The sequence below is a fragment of the Aptenodytes forsteri genome, unplaced genomic scaffold, assembly GCF_000699145.1.
Source record: "Aptenodytes forsteri isolate BGI_AS27 unplaced genomic scaffold, ASM69914v1 Scaffold271, whole genome shotgun sequence".
Lineage (NCBI taxonomy): Eukaryota > Metazoa > Chordata > Aves > Sphenisciformes > Spheniscidae > Aptenodytes > Aptenodytes forsteri.
This window is the reverse complement of record NW_008794602.1, coordinates 411,010-423,904: the sequence shown is the minus strand read 5'-3', so window position 1 is coordinate 423,904 and position 12,895 is coordinate 411,010. Positions and strand designations below refer to the sequence as shown.

The 12,895-nt window shown below is 43.8% G+C and overlaps 1 protein-coding gene across 2 annotated transcripts in view; it reads left to right on the top strand.

The window, feature by feature from the left end:
* The first annotated feature begins 894 nt into the window (after positions 1-894).
* The window catches only part of ANKRD11 (ankyrin repeat domain 11), a 136,737-nt gene continuing 124,736 nt past the window's right edge, over positions 895-12,895 (top strand). For both annotated transcript variants that reach the window (XM_009273070.2, XM_009273071.2), the window contains exon 1: positions 895-969. The gene's annotated coding sequence lies outside the window, so the exon portion shown is untranslated. The remainder of the gene's footprint in view (positions 970-12,895) is intronic.

Here is a 12,895-nt window from a genome sequence, read left to right as displayed (position 1 = left end):
TCGGGTGTGCAGGCAGAGCTGGGTGACTCATGGGTTTAGCTGCAGCCCTGACGCTTGTCAGGCAAGTCGGGTTTCTGCCCGCGCTGATGTGACAGTCACCTGAGACTGCTCACACCGTGCAGCTGAGTGTTCCGCTGTCGTGAGAAGTGGTGAAGGGTTCAGGTACTGGGTTTTGGACTCGGAATCGTCCGCCAACCCTTTTATGTACCAGTTCGGTCGCCCAGTTAATGAATGTAATTCCCCTTTGCCTTGGATGCTGAGAGCTCCTGCTGGTTCCTGCCCGGCGTCGGAAATTTCACTTTGGGAATTTGTAGCTGGAAAAATATCCTTGAAAGGTGCAGCAAGAGCTGTTTAAAAAAATAAAGAAAAAGTTAGAGGTTTGTAATAGATTAACTGCTATTCAGAGCGAGGATCCAACGGTATGCTTAAGAAGAAAGCGCTTGTGTCACGGGTAATTCCACATAAGTTGTTCAAGAAAGTGAATTACCGGCACAGGGCGCAGGTAGCACGCCGTGGGCAGTTCACTCTTTCCCTGCGTAGTCTGTCGGTTCATGAGTTGCTCACAGTTGGGGGTGGTGACATACCTTTTTTTTGTAAATAAAATGACTGTAAAACCACACAGATGGTTACAGAAACCTTGAGACAAGTAAAATTATTTTTTTTCCTCTATTATCAGAAAATTATGGAACTTGGTTGATGCTCTGCGAGGCTTTCCACCGTTTCTTTTATTCTTCTGCTTGGGCAGACTCGTTATCGGAAAGTTTATTTCTGGAGTAGGCAAGGTTTTGTATTTAGTAGCCTTCATGTACTCAAATATAGCATGCTTGTTGTGAATAAAGTTAAATTGTGTGTTTTAATTTTCTAATGAACTAATTCCTGTGTTTTTCAGATTATACAGTGTTTTTGGGACACACCTCTGTTGGATTTTAATATACGTCCTGCTAACAACAGCTTTCAACTATGGAATCGGTAAATATTTACCTTGCTTCTGTCCAAATTTTCTGTTTTATTACCTAACAAGTGCTTGTGTCCATGTCGATGTGTTTGTGGGTTTTTTTGTAATTTTTTTTTCATTTTCTGAAATTTGAAGGTAAAAATTGCAAACTTCTGTGGAATAACTTAAAGGTACTAACCAAGAATATCTTCGGAAATGTCTTTAGTTCTGAGATGCCCTTTCACTTTCATATCATTTCAAACGTAGCAAGTTTTTCCCTGACTTCAGTGAAAGCAGAAGTTAACTTTCCTGTGGGGGCAGTTCCAGCACTGGTTTGTCCAGCAGACTGCCTAGCTTGTTGGTGCTGTTGACTGCCGAGTATTAAATATCCTCCTACCTCCAGTATACCATGGTCCTCTTTCTTTCTTTTCACTTTCAAATGTCTTTTAAAAAAAAAAAAAAAGTCTATTAAGAATTGCCAGTTTCACAATGTTACGTCTCCTTGTGATTAGTTATAATTGAAACAGATGGCACCTATGTTTCATTTTGGGCAGAGAAACCTCCCAATATGCCGAGACTACAGTTTGATTCAGTGTTAGGATTCAACTTTTTGGTAGCATTAGCAGATGTAGAAATAACAGGCTATCCTAGAGTGGAACTGGGGGGGGAAGAGATTTTTGCATTTTGAGAGAGGATGGGAGAGGTCAGTGCTGTCCTCTGGAAAGCAGATCGTACAGATGTAGCTGGTAGGAAGGAGTTTGTTCTTGCTGTGTTTTTTTTTTCCTGCGGTACTGGCAGTTTGGTGTGTTGCGAGCTGAATAAAAGCTGTTGTTCACTGCTCTCCGCGAGCTCAGCTTTGCAGTGTGTGTCATGGCAGCGTTACGGAGGGGAAGCTCGGCGGTGCAGAGTTGAAGGTCATCCCCAGCGTGCCCAGAAACACTACGGAGAAGGCTCTCAATGGATAACCTACAGTGTGTTGCTTCTGCCGTGGGGCTTTGGGTACTTGGCTGACCTCTTGGTTTATGCTGCAATGGGATGATTTGTGTTGAAATTGTTGTTACGATAAAGGCCATTATTGAAGGAGAGTTACTCTGTGTAGAAATACAGGTCTGCTCTACCAGGTGGCTTTGCGAGCTGGTAGGTTTCTTTTGTCCTGGGTTTTGAGGGGGAAAAAAAAAATCTTTGTATTTAGTTTGTTCATAATAATTCCAATTTAGTTTGTCTGTAATAATTCCAAGGTATTCAGATGAAGACAAGACGTTATTTCCGTTTCCCTTGGCGAATATTAATAGCAGTAGAAGCCTTTCACGGTGAAACAAAACAGGCTAGGCATCAGTAACTCTCCCCTGCTGCAGCTAGGTAATTAAAGTGTATGAAGTGTGAGACCTTTTGCTGTAGTATGCAGTAGCTCTTTCCTTAATGGGTGCTCTGCAGTCCCCTGAAAAACTGAGCTGAATCCTAACATCAATTGTAAACCAGGTTGTTTACTGCCTGTTATATTTCATAGTTCGGTACGAAGATTTTTCAGTCCGAATTTTGAAGTCAATGGTGGTTTGCTTTTTCTGAATGCAAACCGTACTTTTAACAGGGTAGTATTAATTGCAGTACCTCTCACTTAAACGAAAACTTACTAAACATTCTAACGTATTTGCATAGTGTACTTGCCCGCTGGGCAAAATGACTTGCTTCCTGACAGATTATAGAGCATTATGGCTGGCAGACTGCACCTCTACAGGGCCTTTTGTCTTCATCACCTGCCTTTTGGCCACTAATATCTTCTAGGATTATTACTGAGAGCTTAAATTATGCGCTACATCGCTATGGTAGCTGCCCTTTAGAGAAGTTTGCCACACAGGCCTTTCTCCATCTTTAGCCCTTTTCTCTCTGGATGTTTTGTACTTTGTTTATATAAAGCCATGCTATGTCGATTATGGGTCTAGCTGAAACCGTGAATGGAAAAACTTGACAGATGAAGGTTGAGGCTGTATGATGTGACAAAACATTCACGCTGTGTAGAAAGAAATAATTACTATGAAATTGGATGTTTATCTGACTGCTGAAACAAAAAAAAAGAAAGAAGAGTGATTGTGCTTTGTGTGTTTTGTGAGCCCTGGGAGATGATAGTTAAGTGACCTTTTCCAGTAAAATAAGTTTTTATCTGCTGCTCTGCAAAGACAGACTATTGCATTACTTAAAATTCCTATTTGTCTGGGGTCTAATAGCTCTGTTCCTGGGCCACTGCAGTATGGAGATGTTGGGGAGAAGAGAACAAGGGGAGAAGATCAGAATCTTCCAGTGTTGGCTGAAAAGAATTACCCAAATCTGGCACGTTCTGAAACTGTAGAGGTGAATTCATAGGCTTTGTGCTGGTGGGGAGGCTATGGCATACACGGTCACTGCAGTTTATCACGCAGGTATCCGCCAGTGCACTGATGTGCAGTTTATGCCATCCTCCGAGTAGCCCAAGGATTGAACTGAATTAATGTCTGGCCCAAGCTTGAGTAAAAATCTCTCATCCTAAAAGGCAGTCATTCTAAAAGTGGGTCCTTGTCATCTGTGTTAACTCCTTGTGCTGTGCCAGGGTAAAACCCTGGGGTGCCTTGGTACTTGTGTGCCAAACGAGCAGGGTGATGATGTGCCACCTTCTGTCTCGTCTGAAGGGAAGGTGGTGCATCGTGAAAGTGCTCAGCTTTTGTCACCCGTCCATTCGTGACCATGAGAATGAGGTTGCCCTTGCTGTAAACCTGTGACTGAAAATCCACTGGAGCACAAAACTGGCTGGTTTGGGTTTTTTCTCCCCCCTCAAGCAACTTGTGCGTACCAGCATATAACTTGCTGTAAAGGATGCTGCCTCGATTCCCCATTGAAAGAGACTGAGGAGCTTGATCTTCAGGACCAGGCGTACCTTTGTAGTAAGATCCTGCTGTGTTGGCTCTATTCTGATGATGTGTTCCACATTTCATAGCTTGGCTAATGGAAATAAAGCTGCGGTGCTGGAAAGGGACTCGGAGGGTGTCCCGTGTGCTGTTCCCTTTGGCTGCAAACCTGATGCAGGGTGTTTCTGTCCGTGGGAGGTGGTTTGCTCCCGTCACATGTGCCAGTGCCACTGTTTGTGATGGTGTGCTGTTAACCCGATCACCAAGATATTCTGCATTTAAATAAAATATAAATATTTAGAGGTTTGTATAGATTGCTTGTGGCATGATCTGCTGACCCAGAAGTAGTTGCGTTGGTGGGGCTGGAGGACCAGAAATGCTGTGGTACGTTGTGGGGGGGGAGCAGAGGGCCTGTTCCACTGCAGGAAGTGTTGTGAAAGCCTGAGATTTCTCCATTTCGGAAGGTGGCTCCTTTATTGCGAAACGCAGGAGTTGCTACAAACACTGCTACCCTCAGTTCTCTAAAACAGACTTCGGGGTTTTTTTGTCTTTTGGTCGTCCCCCTCCGCCCCCCCCCCAGCTTTCTGTAGTAATAGCAGCAGAGGTCCTATCTAAATGGGTAGAGAAAAAGGGAGTTCAGTCAATTGTGTGAGGTGCCGGCTTCACGTAGCCTGAATGGCTGCAACGCGGCAGCACTCATGCCGCAATGAGTAGGACAGGTATCTTCTCGCTAAACCGTTTTGAACGGTTTGCTCGAAACAAGCCAGGTTCATCAGGGTAGCTACTTTTTACTTGTTGACGGCAAGAAACGGCTGCATCGCACCGGGCTCGTTCTGGGGTTCGGTGACTCGATGGGTTTGCAGCGCCGGAGCCGACAGCTGGCGTGATTCGCGCTTTCCCAACATCTTCATTAGGGAAGCAGAGGGGTCAAGGCTTTCTCTGAGCAGCAGAGAGATTGCAGAGGCTTTTGATGGTGGTTTTGGCACTGGTATTTTATGGAGTTCATAGTGAATATGTAGGTGTAAGATTAAAAGAATGAATAAGGTAGCACTGCTAAACAGAAATGCTTTTCAGAGCTGCAGATGTGCCTTGTTCTGACCTCCCGAGAAGGATACGGTTGTAAAGCTGAGGCCCGTACTGGAAAAGCAATTACAGCGCGTGCTTCCAGGATTGAATTGTCCTCAAAGTCAGATGCTGCAGTAATGTAGCGTTGTTTAGGTGGAATGTGACTTTACTTTAACTGCTTGTTATTTTTCTATTAGTGTTCTTAAATGTGTTCATATACAGTTTTCAAGTTTTACTGCTTTGGGGGAAATAGAGCTTAGTATTCCACAAGGAAGATATTTCTTTCCATAGAAGCGTTCTTCTGAGCTTCCAGGCTTTTTTCCATGTTTCGATTCTTATCGCTTCCAAATTAGAGGGGTTGGAAGGTAACATAACGGAAGCGCAGCAAATATTTTTTTTCTTCAGCGTGTCGGTCACAGCCGAGCTGAGCAGTGAGGCTTCCCGTGTGGCTCTGGGGTGTGATGTGGAAGCGTTGGCCTTTGGGGCAAGAAGCCGGTGTGTTATGAAGCAGGGCCTGGAGAGGGGAAGCCATGTGCAAGTGGAATTAAGCCTTATGTAACAGTAAAGAATTGGAGCTGTGTGGCTTGTGGGTTTGACTGACTTCTGCTGTGGTCCTTACCCCGCCCCTGAAACGGTGGAGCCCTTTCTCTTAGAAAAATTCAGGTTTTGGAAGTGCCTTAAAGCAGCTGGGTGGCTCTTGCGGTGCAGGTTTGCCTGCAGTGTTTCAAGTGAGGCAGTTTGGGTTTGTGCTGGTGCGTGGCTCGGCCTGGGAAGGGCTGCGGCCAGGGTGGACGGGAGATGGGTTGCTGGAGAGCATTTCTTACCCAGTGCTCTTCTCTGGCACGGCGCTCATACACTGTCGTACCTGCGTGAACGTGAGGTGGGTTTCCATGGCTGTTAGGAGCGGTAAGCTTTTCTGTTTGTCCATTTTGTATATAATCTACATTTAATTTTTTAAAGCCACATCTTCACCGTAAGCAGAGGTTAAACAGAGGTGGCTTTATTGTGAGCCTAGATCACTTCATCGGTCAAAGGGGCTTCACTTTTTGGACACAAAACACCTCTGACACCTGCAGAAAAGATCTTTCAAATCCTTCCTTCTACCCCAATGAAAAAGCTGGATTCTCAGATGTAATCTCAGCGTAAGCATTTGATTTGAGTGTTTGAATTGCTGCTTTTACAGTTCTCTGTATTTTATCAGAATTTGTTAAATTGCCAATGTTACTCACATGCCACTTTTGGCAGATGCCACCTACATGCCCTCAATATGAAACCTACCTTTTAGGAGAAGTGTAGGTAGGGAAGCTCCTTTCTTGCACATCAGATGTTAGAGAGTGGAGCACTTACATTAATTCGCTTTCATTAACCTTTCCACTGCTAATAAGCTAACCTGGCCCACGTGCACAATACAGCAGCTTTAATGAACAGATCTGGGCTGAGCAGAAACTTTGAAACATGTCTTGCTTGACTGATTTCTTTGGGTGTAATTCAGATCTGCGTGTTCACCATGACACAGAAGGAAGTTCTTGGTAAGAGCGATCCACAACCAAATATAACACTTGTCCTCCTTCCTCTCATGTCCTGTTTAGAACTAGACAAAACCATGGCAGTAATTACCTAAAAAGAAGGAAAATAATTGGTTGGTTCCTCCCACCCCTGACTCCACTTGTTTTTGAATAATTTTATTCTCTGAAGGGGCTACATTATGACCACAAAAATCCTAATTTAAAAAAAAAAAAAAAAAAAAATCTACTTTTGACTTAGGATTTTGTAGATTTGTACTAATGTACTCTATACTTAATAAATCACAGTTGCATTTAGGAACAAGTTCATTAAAACAAGCTTGTAATGTAGACGGTGCACAGGATCATCATTTCCAGTAGCTGGCAGAGTCTGTTATTTCATGGGAAGACTCCTATGAGATGTACAGCCTGGGTGACACATGGAGGCACGGGTTTGGGAAGGGAATCTGTAGGTTATTTGGTGCGTAAGCGGCCAGTTACTGCTTCCATCGTTGTGCAACGGCGTTCCTGGGTGCGAACTCTCCTGAAAGTAAAAGTGCTTTCAGGCAGGTTCTGGTGTGTCATATTGCAGGAGGCTTCTGCACGCAGAAACGCTCACTGAAGAAGTGAGGTGCGGTGTTTGGAGTGATGGTTTTATTTATTTCCGAGTGTTTTGTGTAGCACCAAAGTGTGTTCTTGAAAGGGAATGAAGTTACGGTCTCCGCCCTGAGGAGGTGGCACTCTGGATGCGAGATGACAAGCTTTGGAGTGAAATGGCAGGATTACACAAAATATGGCTGAAATCGCTTGTTTTCAGAAGATACCCATCATGCTATGATTAAGTGCAGATGATGCATTTGGCAGCAAGAGGTGTGCAATCTGTTCCTACCCTAAGGAGCTTGCAGACCAAAGGCCTGCTGATAAGACCAGACTCACTGTTGTACTTCTTGAATGAATAATAGTTGAGGATGTTCTTGTTCCCTTATCTTCTGCTCTTTTAAATAATGGCGTAGATAATTGTGAGCCTGGTGATTTTGATACTCAAATCCCCGAGTTCTTTAAGGGGGGAAGTGGTTTTTGGTGTTTGGGGGGATGCATTCCTGTTGCATGAATACTGAGGGAGATGCATCAGTGACTGGGGCATCTTTAGTGGAGCTGCAGATGGGACAGTCGGTGTCCGACAGGGACAAGTCAGCTGCCTGACACCCCCCAAGTGGGAGTCGTTGCTTGGTGGTGTAAAGTGGCAGGAAAAACCCGGGTGTGAATTTTATGGAAACCTTGCATGGAAGATGGTTTGGCTGAACCACCGAAGTCTTGCAGCCTGTTTCTTTAATACCTACATGTAAAAGGGGGAAATTGTTGATATTGGAAGCAAATGCGAAATTGATGGATATGCTTTATTGATACTCTTTGGAAGGGGACTTCTGACAAAACCAGGAAATGCTTCTGAAAAGTAAGTCTTAAATGTCGAGTGTGAAGATGGAGACTACGCGTTATCATTATTTCTGTTCCCTTGGTTAAATTCTTGGCAGAGCTTTAATTTTAGAAGAACAAGACAACAAGGGCTGAGACTTGCAGGCTCAATCTAATTCATTACTGGCTTAATTAGATGCTTGAGAACTCAGGTATTCTGACAGTTTTTGCAACGCCACGTTATGCCTGTTTTATAGTAGTTTGCTGGACTTATCCAGCAGAAATTCAAAGATAGCTTCATCGAAATGTATTTAACAAGTTAATATTGTAATTAGTGTTGTGATCTTGGATTCAGACTGGAGAGGCGAATTGTTTCCAGTTGCTGGAGGTGTACAGGAGCTGGGAGGAGGGATTTCCTGGGTGTTTTGCAGAAACTTGCACCTTCTTGTGGACGCGCGGGCGAGGGGGTGCAGGCTGTCATCAGTGCTCACCGTGGCAGAGGCAGGGGCTCCGAGGGGCTTGAGTTCCCGGAACCTCTCTCTGTGCCTGGGCATTTTGGGAAGCTGGCACGCCTGGCTTTTCCGTCTTCAGAAGCGGCTTTGGTTTGGTAGACAAATACTGAAAGCTCTGCTTTCACTCGGAACTGTTTAATCCGCATTGCCTGCCTTCACCACTGCCCAGGCTCACCTGGGGTGCGGGCAGATGGCTGCTGGCCACCGCGCCGGGGCATTTTGGGAGGTGACAGCCCTTCCTTCGGTGAGGGCCGTGGCAGAACGCGGCACTGAGTAAAGCAGATTTCTGAAGCACTGTGGGACTGGTTAAAACTCTCCGCTTCCCCCTGAAAGCGGTGGTCTCAGCTGTAATGTTTTTAACTCTTGAATTTGGAACAGACTTAGAAGCTCACCTTTGGGGGTGGTAGCTTGTTAAGTTGTCAATACTATTGCCTGTCACCATCTGTTCCTACCACTAAGTAGCTGCAAAAATCAGTAATTCATTCTTTATTTTTTTTGAGGAGCTTGGGTGTAAATCTTCTCCCTTGTTATTTTTATGGGTTCCCTCGTTATAAAAGACAAGCATCTCCACAGCACTGGAAAGGCAGAATGACACTCTTTCTTTAATCTTTCATCTAAATTTATTTGAAATTTAAATTCAAATAGTTACCAATGTTAGAGGTTACTTTGGAGCACAATAGCTATTTCTGGTGAAGTCAGCGCCTGGGTCTCCCCTATCAAAGAGCAGTGTGCTTGTGTTACTTCACCTTTCTGGGTTAACCACTCCTAAGAGGAAAGGAGATGGTAGGCACGTATACAATTTATTTTAGGAAATCGCCGCTGTAAATGGATGTTGTGTTTGCTTTTGCAAGTAAAACTTGTCACGTGTTCTTGTTTTTTATTTATTTATTTTTGTCCAAGTGAATTAATAACCCAAGTGGGCTGGCTTTGGTAGTTCTGGTGTTAAGTCGTCATTGGTAATTAGGGTCACAGAGGGAGAGGTGGTCTGGAGGCAGCTCTGGTGGTTGTCGTGTAGGAGTCACGGGAGCATTGAAACAGCGTCGATTGTAGGACAGACAGACAGACTACTGCATATTGTAACCTGAGTTATCCAGGGCTGGGATTTGGAGGCAGCTCTGGTGGTTCTGGTGTAGGAGTCACGGGAGCATTGAAACAGCGTCGATTGTAGGACAGACAGACAGACTACTGCATATTGTACCCTGAGTTATCCAGGGCTGGGATTTCTCTTCTAGGTTTAAGTTGCAGAATCAAAATGGATTGGCATCAAATAGTGCTGTTAGTGTTTTGGGACATGAGATTGGTGCCAGTTACTGGGGTTGTCTTCAGTGCTGTCACGTGGGGGGTAGTGATGACGCTTTTTTAATGCAGAAGGACTTTGCAGCCTGAGGACGGGTGCTCTTCAGAGTTTTTACTCCCTTCCTGCATCACTGGAGTTCAGTTTTCAAAAATGTTTATTTTGGTGGTTGTCTAAACTACAGAGTGTATGCCTGAGGGTTCTGTCGAGACGATGTCCAGTTTTCCCAGCTTCGTCCTCCCTGCACGCTCACCACTGATGGTGGAAGTTGGGTTTTGTCTGATCTAAAAGAACAACTGTTGGATTTTGATGGAGTTTCAGTGTGGTGTGTGTGTCTGGACTCATCCTATGATACAATAATGTAAAAATGCAGTATTATCGTGCAATAATATACAAGCAGCAATGACCGGACCGGCTCTGCTCTTGGGTCAGGCGCATGCTACTGCCTTTTGTATCTACACGGGCTTTGCTGGAAACACCCGGGCGCTGTGCATGGCTGGGGAAGGCTGGGAGCAGCGCTCGGGTGAGGATGGGGCCTGGGCCTCACCGTCACGGCAGGCTTGTGTGTGTGACTGGGAACAGCCCTGATACGATGAAGAAACGGGGAAGCTCTTGGAGGACTTAGTCCTGGCTGTGATTAGTATTTTGGAGGATTTGCAGGATAGGAGTGGTCTCTAAGGATTGACAAAGAAGCCCAGAACGGTGCATCTGTTGTTCCTGGCGGCTGTCGTAGAGAAGGACCTGGCATGCTGCTATCAATTCCTTGTGTACCCTTAGAAAATTTTAATCCTTGCAGGCTTCAGTGGTTTTTAGGAAAAGTCGTTGGTCTAAAAGTTGTAATGCGTCTTGCAGGGAGGCTCGGACTCTATGGGGCAGAGCTCAGGTGTTTTTAAGAGTACGTGATCTGTGACCTTCCTTGGCTTCAGATGGTAACATTTAACCTTAATTCTCAATTTCCCGGCAGTCTTGACACTCAGTTTGTTTCCAAGTTTGGTAGAAGGCAGGATGGCAGTGTGAGGACTGGATGTGTTTGCGTGCACTTTGGCACCTCGAGCTTCCCCCCCAAGGCTGACTCGCAGTCTGGCGTAGCTGAGCTCGAGCAGTCGGCCAAACGCCAACAGCGAACTAACACGGGGAAAATACTTGGAGGAGCTGGTCAGTTTGATGGATGTGGGTAGGTATGGCAGGAGGAGTTCTTTGGTTTTGGTCATTTTTGTCCTTTTATATAATTTTTCAGCTGTTTAAACTAACAGTGTAAGGATTAAAAGGTCAGTGTTGAATAGCTCTGGTTATTCTCTGCTGGATCTAGAGTTATTGCTGGTGTCATATAAGAAAGATACTTCCTTTTTATGTTACACAGTCAGAAGAAAATTATTTTGTTGTCGTCAGTAGTTTTTACCTCATTCTTGCAGTCTTGCTAATATCCTGTATTTGTTTTTTGCAGGAAGCCTTTCAATGTTTTCTTAATTGGAATTAAATGTTGTAATAGAAATGCACATTTTGGTTGAAAATGATGTAGGAAATAAATATTCACAGAAATTTATTTTAAGTGAGTAGAAAAACATTCATTGGAGAGCTTTGCTTTGGAACTTCAACTTCTGAGAGGTTTAATGAAAGCTTTCTTTGCTCTTGGGGAATAATAAAGGAATAAACCAATTCTACTGCTCCTGAATTATCTTGAGCAACTAACCTCAGAGACTGATACTAAGTCTATTTGTTAGTATGTTGTAAATTATGTTGTTTAACATAATGATACAGATTTAATTCTATACGAAAGTTATATGGAGTCAAAATCAAATGACAACAGGTAGTAAATAATTTGACAAAATAAAAACATGAAAACAAATTACGAAAAAAGAATCCTGTATTCTTTTCCTGTCAACAGTTAGGACTGCATCTGGACATAGCAGCTGGTCAGTCCTGAATTCTTCTTTCCTCTAGTTTTTAATGATGCTTTTACAACAGTCTGAAAGGAGGTCTCTGTCTAAATGAACTGGTAGCGGGGACGTAGCAGTTCCTCTGGGCTTTGCATTCAGCGAGGTATCGCACAGCTAAATTCGCCTTTCTTTCTCCCTGCAGTTTCTTGGTTATTTAGTGCTTTAATGTAAGGAGTACCTGAATATGAATGATATACTTGAAGGTTTGGCTAAATATATAGACGCTTTCCTCATTCCCTTGACCTCAATCTTGCTGAAGGTAGGAAAGCTTTTAAAATACAGACAGCACTGGGTGTACATATGCAGCTGTACGTGTACATGTGTGTGTATTTTTAAATGTCCCCTATTTCAAGGTCATACGCAAAGTGCAGATTAGATTTGCTGTAGCAAGATATCTGTTATTGGGGCTTATTCCCGTGGTCTGAAAGGAGTGTGGGATGGGGACCAAAGGAGAGGTTTTCATCCGAGTCCCGCGTGGTGCTTTGTACCTGCCTGGGTGAGAAGAATGTGGATTGACAGTCTCTCTTCCCACAGTAGTCTTCAGAGCTGCTTAATCTATTTTTTTCATACTTGCGAAACAGCACCAAGCTTTGAGACACTCCTGTGTAAGCTTAGGCGATGATGAGCAAGAGGATTAATTAGATCTTCAAGACAGATAACTAGAGCAATGAGTTGTGCATAATAGTAGCTTGGAATTCCACTGACGTGTTTGCAAAGCGCTGTGCAACATGCATGCCTTGGCTGAAGCATAATTATTTCTCAGCGTTGCATGCCCAAATGCCTCTGGGCACTGTAGCAAAATTTAGTAAGCAAATTATGTGAACAAAAAAGCTCAACTTTGATGGTTTTGCACACACCAAAATAGTTGTCAGTGACGCGATTAACTGCTGGTTTGATCACCTATTGGTGGTGTCTTCCTGGTACGACAAGCTGACAGTCTGAAATTTGGATTCCTCCAAGATACTGCTGTAGACTTAGACTTACGGGTTTGTAATGCTAAATTAAGAAAAAAAAATTGGATTCAAATTAGATTGCAAGTATAGGGATTTTCTGTATTCTTACCATACAAATTGTATACTTTTGACCAGGGACACAGGCAAGTCCTAGCTTCTTTCAGAATACTGCGCTGCCAGTAATACTCCTGCCCCAGGAGAAGTTGGTGGCTTTAAGGTTGGGTGTCACTAAAGTGAATGCTTTTTTTTTTTTTTTTTTTAGGGAAACTTCAGCTTAAAAAAAAAATTGTTCCCCATGCAGAGCTTTCCTTCGCTCACAGAAATAGTTTCTATATTCATATTCAATTTACAGTAGCTCAGAGGAATGAAGAAAATACTGGACTTTTTTTTTTTTTTTTCCGGTGTAGTC